The following is an 8,893-nucleotide window of genomic DNA, read 5'->3' on the forward strand; positions in this document are numbered from 1 at the left end:
GCCAGACGCCGGCGGAAGCGCGCGCGCTCTTCGCGGACGCCGGGTGCCCAGCGGGACGGCGGGACGCGCAACGCGCACGCGCAGGGGGGGGTGAAGCTTTCAACCGCCGTCGCGGCGGCCCCTCGAGGACTTGGTCCCGCCCCAACTGTTAACTGGGGACTCCCGGGGGGCGGGCGGTGTGGACCTGGTGGTCTGCACCTGTGGTCGCTGCGACAGTGTTTCGGTTTAATTGAGCGCTAGCCGAATAGCCTACGTAGGTGGTCTCGGAATGCCCAACTGGAGAGGATGGACAGGGACGACGCGCTCCCACTCCTGGCAAAAGCTGCTTGGAACTCAGTTTCCCCATCTGTAAAATGGAGGGTGCCTCGCACATAGTAGATGCTCCCTGTGCATTGGTTTAATAAGGGAGTGGGGCTAGGTGCGGTGGTCACACCTGTAATCCCAACACTCGGAGGCTGAGGCGGGAGAACTGCTTGAACTCAGGAGTTCGAGACCAGCCTGGGAAACAGAGCGAGACTCCATCTCTACAAAAAATACAAAAATTAGGCCGGGCACGGTGGCTCACGCCTGTAATCCCAGCACTTTGGGAGGCCGAGGCGGGCGGATTGCGAGGTCAGGAACTCGAGACCATCCTGGCTAACACGGTGAAACCCCGTCTCGACTAAAAATACAAAAAAATTAGCCAGGCGTGGTGGCACGAGCCTATCGTCCCAGCTGCTTGGGAGGTTGAGGCAGGAGAATCGCTTGAACCTAGGAGGCGGAGCTTGCAGTGAGCCAAGATTGCGTCACTGCACTCCAGCCAGGGCGACAGAGTGAGACTCCGTCTCAAAAAAAAAAAAAAAAAAAAAAAAAAAATTAGCTAAAAAAAAAATAGCTAAGTGTGGTGGTTCTCACCTGTAGTCCCAGCTACTAGGGAGGCTGAGGTGCGAGGATCGCTTGACCCTGGGAGGTTGAGGCTGCAGTGAGCCAAGATTGCACCACTGCACTCCAGGCTGGGTGACAGAGCGAGACCCTGTCTCAAAAATAAGTAAAATAAATGAATAGGGATAGCCTTATGTACTGGGCCTGGCTCTTGGAAGTGATGGTTGCTGCTGTTCCTGATGCCTCTGCCGCTGTTATTATACCATTACTATTTTTGCTATGACTATTATTTAGTGGACATATACAGCAAAACAACAGGAAGCACATGATGTGTGGTGGAATCTAGAGCTAACTACTTATCAGCTGTGTGAAATTATACAAGTGAGGTAGGCGGGGCACGGTGTCTCAAGCCTGTAGTCCCAGCACTTTGGGAGGCCTAGGTGGGCAGATCACGAGGTCAGGAGACTGACAGCATCCTGGCTAACACGGTGAAACCCCGTCTCTACTAAAAATACAAAAAATTAGCTGGGCTGGTGGCGGGCGCCTGTATTCCCAGCTACTGGGGAAGCTGAGGCAGGAGAATGGCGTGAACCCAGGAGGCGGAGCTTTCAGTGAGCCGAGATCGCACCACTACACTCCAGACTGGGCAACAGAGTGAGACTATGTCTCAAAAAAAAAAAAAAAAAAAGAAATTATACAGGTGACTTAAACTCTCTGAGCCTAGGGTTTCCGTTGCCATTAAGGTAGGATAGGAAGCCTGGGCAAGGTGGCTCTTTCCTGAAATCCCAGCACTTTAGGAGGTAGAGGCAAGAGGATCACTTGAGCCCAGGAGTTCGAGGCTGCGGTGAGCTATGATTGTACCACTGCACTCCAGGCTGGGTGACAGGGATCGTATGTGTGTGTGTATGTTAATATATATTTATATATGTTAATATATATTAATAGAGTGACTAGTAGCTCGTTTATTCCTTTCATATGATATATGGTTGCTGCTGATATATATATATTTATTTATGTATATGATGGAGCCCGGCGTGGTGTCTCACGACTGTAGTCTCAGCACTTTCAGAGGCCGAGATGGGCGGATCACTTGAGATCAGGAGTTCGAGACCAGCCTGACTCACATGGTGAAATCAGTCTCTACTAAAAATACAATAATTAGCTGGGCATGGTGTGTGCCTGTAATCCCAGCTACTCGGGAGGGTGAGGCAGGATGATTGCTTGAACCCAGGAGGCAGAGGCTGCAGTGAGCCAACATTGCACCACTGCACTCTAGCCTGGACGACAGAGCAAGACTCCGTCTCAAAAAAAAAAAAGATATATATGATGTATATTATATATCTCACTGTATATATGAGAGGAATAAATGAGCTACTAGTCACTTTGATATATATAGAGAGATAGACAGTATGTATATATACGTACACACACTATTTATATATATAAGAATAAATGAGCTACTAGTCACTCTATTATATATAGATAGGGAGTGTGTGTGTGTATATATATATACACACTCTCTCTATATATATATGTATGTATATATATGAGAGGAATAAATGAACTACCAGTCACTCTCTTAATATGTAGTTCCATAAGGACAGGGGGTTGGCCTGTTTCATTATGATCTTCCGCACAGAGAGAATGATGCCTCATATAGTAGGTGCTCAATGAAAAGTCTTCTGACACTTTAAATCCAAGGTAAGCTACTGGTTTATGGGCCTTAATTTCATAACCCCAGGCGTCTGCTTCCTCTCTGGTAAAGTGTCTTGGAAAACATCCCCAATTTCCCTTTCTGTCCCAAGATTCTGCTGCTCTTTAAATAAGTCAGCTGAAACAGCTCCTAGCTTGCACAGCTGAGCTAAAAGTTCCCAATTTGCCATGGTTCCTTATTTTCCAATTTGCCTGTTTATCATAACAGGAACAGAGGTTCTGTTTTCCTTCTTCTTTTTTTTTCCTGAGATGGAGTTTCACTCAGTCGCCCAGGCTGGAGTACAGTGGCACAATCTTGGCTCACTGCAACCTCCGCCTCCTGGGTTCAAGCAATTCTCCTGCCTCAGCTTCCCAAGTAGCTGGGATTACAGGTGCCTGCCAGCAGGCCCGGCTAATTTTTTTGTATTTTTAGTAGAGATGGGGTTTTACCATGTTGGCCAGGCTGGTCTCAAACTCCTGACCTCGGGTGATCCACCTGCCTCTGCCTCCCAGAGTGCTGAGATTACAGGTGTGAGCCACAGCCTTCTTCACTCTTTTTCAGGGACAAGGCATAGTGGCTCATGTCGATAATCACAACTGTTTGGAAGATTGAGGTGGGACGATTACTTGAGGTTAGGAGTGCAAGACCAGCCTAGGAAACAGCAAAACCCCATCTCTACAAAAAATAAATAAAAATAACATTTTGGGGGGAGCTCCTAGCATGCACTAAACTGTAGGAATATAGACAATGAATAAAAGTAGTCTGCCTCTCCAGGAAGGCACAGTTTAAGGGGTAATACTGACAGACCAACAGATAATTTTAATATCATACAAAGCTCTCTTTGGAACACATCCTGTTGAATTTGTAGACAAATTTCAGATCAATTTAGTAACACCTATCAGAGTTTTTATTTATTTATTTTTAGACAAGGTCTTGCTCTGTCACCCAGACTGGGGTGCAGTGGTGTCACCCGGCTCACTGCAGTCTCAACCTTCTGGGCTCAAGGGATCCTCCCACCTCAGCCTCATGAGTGGCAGGGACTACAGGCATGCACCACCACACACAGCTATCTTTTAAATTGTTTGTTTGTAGAGACAGGGCCTCACTATGTTGCTCAGGCTGGTCTCAATCTTCTGGGCTCAAGCGATCCTCCCTCCTCAGCCTTCCAAAGTCCTGGGATTACAGGCGTCAGCCACCACACCCAGCCCACCTTTCAGTTTTAATTGCCCCCTCCCACTTTGACCCACCTACTCCATTTCTAAGAATCTCCTCTTATTTCCTATATGCACTCACAATCGCAAAGTGACATTGGGATGGTACATTAGAATACATCTATTTAAAGACTGTCTGGGGCCAGGCGCGGTGGCTCAAGCCTGTAATCTCAGCACTTTGGGAGGCCGAGACGGGCAGATCACGAGGTCAGGAGATCGAGACCATCCTGGCTAACACGGTGAAACCCCATCTCTACTAAAAAATGCAAAAAAACTAGCCGGGCGAGGTGGCGGGCGCCTGTAGTCCCAGCTGGTCGGGAGGCTGAGGCAGAAGAATGGCGTGAACCCAGGAGGCGGAGCTTGCAGTGAGCCAAGATTGCGCCACTGCACTCCAGCCTGGGCGACAGAGCGAGACTCCATCTCAAAAAAAAAAAAGAAAAGAAAAGAAAATTAACAAATATGAATTTGTGATTCATACTGATTAAAAATATGTTTCTAAATTATGGAGTTAAAGAAAAAATTAAAAGGAAAATTAGAAAGTACTTTAAAATGAATAAAAATGCAAATATAAAATACCAAAATTATGGGATGGAGCAAAAGCAGTGCTCAGAGGGAAATTCATAGCTATAAATGTCTTCATCAAAACAGAGGCTCTTGGCTGGGCACAGTGGCTAAGTGGCTAATACCTATAATCCCAGCAATTTGAAAGGCTGAGGCGGGCGGATCACTTGAGGTCAGGAGTTCAAGACCAGCATGGCCAACATGGTGAAACCCCATCTCTATTGAAAATACAAAAATTAGCTGGGTCTAGTGGCACACACCTGTAATCCCACCTACTAGGGAGGCTAAGGCAGGAGAATCACTTGAACCCAGGAGGCAGAGGTTGCAGTGAGCTGAGATCTCGCCACTGCACTCCAGCCTGGGCAACAGAATGGGACTCTGTCTAAAAAAAAAAAACAAAACAAAACACAGAGGATCTCAAATCAATAACTTAAGCTTCCTACATTAAGAAAGTAGAAGAAGATGAGCAAATAAACCCAAAGAGGGAAGGAAATACTAAAGATTAGAACAGAGAAAAATAAGAGAGGGAATAAAATGCATGGCTGGGCACAGTGGCTGATGCCTGACACTGGCACTTTGGGAGGCTGAAGTGGGAGAATCACTTGACCTCAGGAGTTCAAGACCAACCTGGGCAACATAGCAAGATCTCATCTCTACTAAAAATAAATCGGTCAGGCATGGTGGTGGGCGCCTGTGGTTCCAGACACTCAGGAGGCTCAGATAGGATTCCTTGAGCCTGGGAGGTTGAGGCTGCAGTGAGCTATGACTGTGCCACTGTACTTCAGCCTGTGCAACAAAGTAGGACCTTCTCTCAAAAAAACAATAAAACAGAAAAAAAAAGTAACAGGAAAAATGAACAAAACTAAAAGTTGGTTATCTGAAAAGATTAAGAAAATTGACGGCCAGGCGTGGTGGCTCATGAGTGTAATCCTAGCACTTTGGAAGGCCGAGGAGGGCAAATCACCTGAGGTCAGGATTTCAAGACCAGCCTCACCAACATGGAGAAACCCCATCTCTACTAAAAATACAAAAAATTAGCTGGGCTTGGTGCTGTGTGCCTGTAATCCCAGTTACTTGGGAGACTGAGGCAGGAGAATTGCTTGAACCCAGGAGGTGGTGATTGCAGTGAGTGGAGATTGCACCATTGCACTCCAGCCTGGGCAACAAGAGCGTAACTCCATCTCAAAAAAAAAAAAGAAAAGAAAATTGATGAAACTTTAGCTAGATTGACCAAGGAAAAGAGGAAAGAGACTCAGATTACTAAAATCAGGAATGAAAGGGAACACAATACTACTGGCTTTACAGAAACAGAAAAGAGTGTAAGTATGAGCAATTGGGGCTGGGCACAGTGGCTCACACCTGTAATCCCAGCACTTTGGGAGGCCGAAGCAGGCGGATCACGAGGTCAAGTGATCCAGACTATCCTGGCCAACATGGTGAAACCCTGTCTCTACTAAAAATACAAAAAAAAAAAAACAAAAAATAGCTGGGCCTGGTGGCACGTGCCTGTACTCCCAGCTACTCAGGAGGCCAAGCCAGGAGAATCTCTTGAACCCGGGAGGCAGAGGTTGCAGGGAGTTGAGATTGTGCCTCTACCCTCCAGCCTGGCAACAGAGCGAGACTCCATCTCAAAAAAATAAAAATAAAAATAAAATAAAAAGTATGAGCAATTGGGTGACCACATACTGAATAAGCCAAATGAAATGGAAAATTTTCTAGAATACAAAATCTACTAAAACTGACTCAAGAATAAATACAAAACTGCCGGGCGTGGTGGCTCACGCCTGTAATCCCAACACTTTGGGAGGCTGAAGTGGGCAGATTGCTTTAGCTCGGGAGTTAAGAGACCAGCCTGGGCAACATAGTGAATCCCCATCTCTACAAAAAAATACACAAAATAGCTGGGTGTGGTGGTGCACACCTGTAGTCTCAGCTTCACAGTAGGCTGAGGCAGGAGGATCGCTTGAGGGTGCCTGGGAAGTGGAGGTTGCAGTGAGCTGAGATCACACCACTGCACTCCAGCCTGGGCCACAGAGCAAGACGCTATCTCAGAAAAAACAAATACAAAAGCTACATAGACCTACAACAAGTAAAGTTAGTGATTAAAAAATCCAGCTGGCTGGGCGCGGTGGCTCAAGCCTGTAATCCCAGCACTTTGGGAGGCCGAGACGGGCCAATCACGAGGTCAGGAGATCGAGACCATCCTGGCTAACATGGTGAAACCTCATCTCTACTAAAAATACAAAAACTAGCTGGGTGAGGTGGCGGGCGCCTGTAGTCTCAGCTACTCGGGAGGCTGAGGCAGGAGAATGGCGTAAACTCGGGAGGCGGAGCTTGCAGTGAGCTGAGATCCAGCCACTGCACTCCAGTCCGGGCGACAGAGCAAGACTCTGCCTCAAAAAAAAAAAAAAAAAATCCAGCAAAGAGAATCCCAGGAATAGATGGCTTCGCTGATTTATTCTACCAAATTTTTGTTTTTTTGAGACAGGGTCTTGCTGTGTTGGCCAGGCTAGAGTGCAGTGGTGTGATCATAGCTCACTGCAGCCTCCAACTCCTGGGTTCAAGCCATCCTCCCACCTCAGCCTCCTGAGTAGCTACGACTACAGATGATTGTTACCATACCTGGCTAATATATATATATATTTTTTTTTATATATATATATTTTTTTGATAGAGTTGGAGTCTCATTATGTTGCCTAGGCTGGTCTAGAACTCCTGGCCTCAAGCAGTCCTCACACCTTGGCGTGAGCCACTGTGCCCAGCCACAAATTTTAAAACTAAAAAGTATTGCCTGGGTGTGGTGGTTCATGCCTGTAATCTCAGCACTTTGGGAGGCCAAGGTGGGCGGATCATTTGAGGTCAAGAGTTTGAGACCAGCCTGGCCAACACGGTGAAGCTCCATCTCTACTGAAAGTACAAAAGGCTGGGCGCGGTGGCTCAAGCCTGTAATCCCAGCACTTTGGGAGGCAGAGACGGGCGGATCATGAGGTCAGGAGATCGAGACCATCCTGGCTAACATGGTGAAACCTCATCTCTACTAAAAAATACAAAAAACTAGCTGGGCGAGGTGGCGGGCGCCTGTAGTCCCAGCTACTCAGGAGGCTGAGGTAGCAGAATGGCGTGAACCCGGGAGGCGGAGCTTGCAGTGAGCCGAGATCTGGCCACTGCACTCCAGCCTGGGTGGCAGAGTGAGACTCTGTCTCAAAAACAAAAAAGAAAGTACAAAAATTAGCTGGGAATGGTGGTGCATGCCTGTAATCCCAGCTACTCAGGAGGGTGAGGCAGGAGAATCGCTTGAACTTGGGAGGCAGAGGTTGCAGTGAGCCAAGATCGCACCACTGCATGCCAGCCTGGGTGACAGAGCAAGACCTCACCTCAAAAAAAAAAAAAAAAAAAAGCTGGGCGCAGTGGCTCACACCTGTAATCCCAGCACTTTGGGAGGCCGAGGCGGGCGGATCACGAGGTCAGGAGATCCAGACCATCCTGGAGATCGAGACCATCCTGGCTAATACAGTGAAACCCCGTCTCTATTAAAAATACAAAAAATTAGCCAGGCATGGTGGCGGGCACCTGTAGTCCCAGCCACTGGGGAGGCTGAGGCAGGAGAATGGCGTAAACCTGCGAGGTGGAGCTTGCAGTGAGCCGCGATTGGGCCACTGCATTCCAGCTTGGGCAACAGAGTGAGACTCTGTCTCAAAAAAAAAAAAATGCTTGGCCTGGTTTACAGATGATTCCAGGTGACACTCTCACTTCACCTGGAAATGGACAGCCACAGCACTGCAGCCCCTTTGTGGGACATCCTTGAAGGGCAGTGGTGAAAAGAAATGCCCCCAGCCGGCAGAAACTTAAGCAGTATACATGGTCGTTCATTTTGTTCATGAAGAAATAGCCAGACACGTAATTAAAGTTGACCCTTGGGCTGGGCACGGTGGCTCACATCTGTAACCCTAGCACTTTGTGAGGCTGAGGCAGGAGAATCTCTTGAGCCCAGGAGCCCAGGAGTTCAGGGCTGCAGTGAGCTATGATCACACCACTGCTCTTGAGCCTGGAGAACAAAGCAAGGCCCATCTCAAATGAATAAAAAAGTGGGGAGCCCTGCAGCCAATTAAGCCGACTGAGTTCCTTTCCTCATGGGGGCCCAGTGTGCAATGGCTGCAAACAGTAGCTTCTCTGGTAGTGATGCAGCCTGTTTGTTGTATGGGTTGCTCTAAGGGACCTTGGAGACAGACCTTTCAGATGGATGTTCATGTTTCTGACCTTGCACTACCCCAGTGTAGGCTCCAAACAGGCATGCGAGGTGCCATTGGAAAGCCCCAGGGCACTGTGGCCAGGGTTCACATTGGCCAAGTTATGTCCATCCGCACCAAGCTGCAGAACAAGAAGCATGTGATTGAGGCCCTGTGCAGGGCCAAGTTCAAGCTCCCCCGCCGCCAGAAGATCCACATCTCAAAGAAGTGGGGTTTCACCAAGTTCAATGCCAATGAATTTGAAGACATGGTGGCTGAGAAGCGGGCTCATCCCAGATGGGTCAAGTATGTTCCCAATCGTGGCGCTCTGGACAAGTGGC

The 8,893-nt window shown here is 48.0% G+C and overlaps 1 non-coding gene across 1 annotated transcript; it reads left to right on the forward strand.

The window, feature by feature from the left end:
• The first annotated feature begins 8,421 nt into the window (after positions 1-8,421).
• Positions 8,422-8,555, forward strand: LOC111554392. Its single transcript, XR_002735236.1, has one exon. It is a non-coding gene; the product is annotated as a small nucleolar RNA SNORA70 (small nucleolar RNA).
• The last annotated feature ends 338 nt before the right edge of the window (positions 8,556-8,893 follow it).

Source organism: Piliocolobus tephrosceles, chromosome 21 (assembly GCF_002776525.5).
Source record: "Piliocolobus tephrosceles isolate RC106 chromosome 21, ASM277652v3, whole genome shotgun sequence".
Taxonomy (NCBI): Eukaryota; Metazoa; Chordata; class Mammalia; order Primates; family Cercopithecidae; genus Piliocolobus; species Piliocolobus tephrosceles.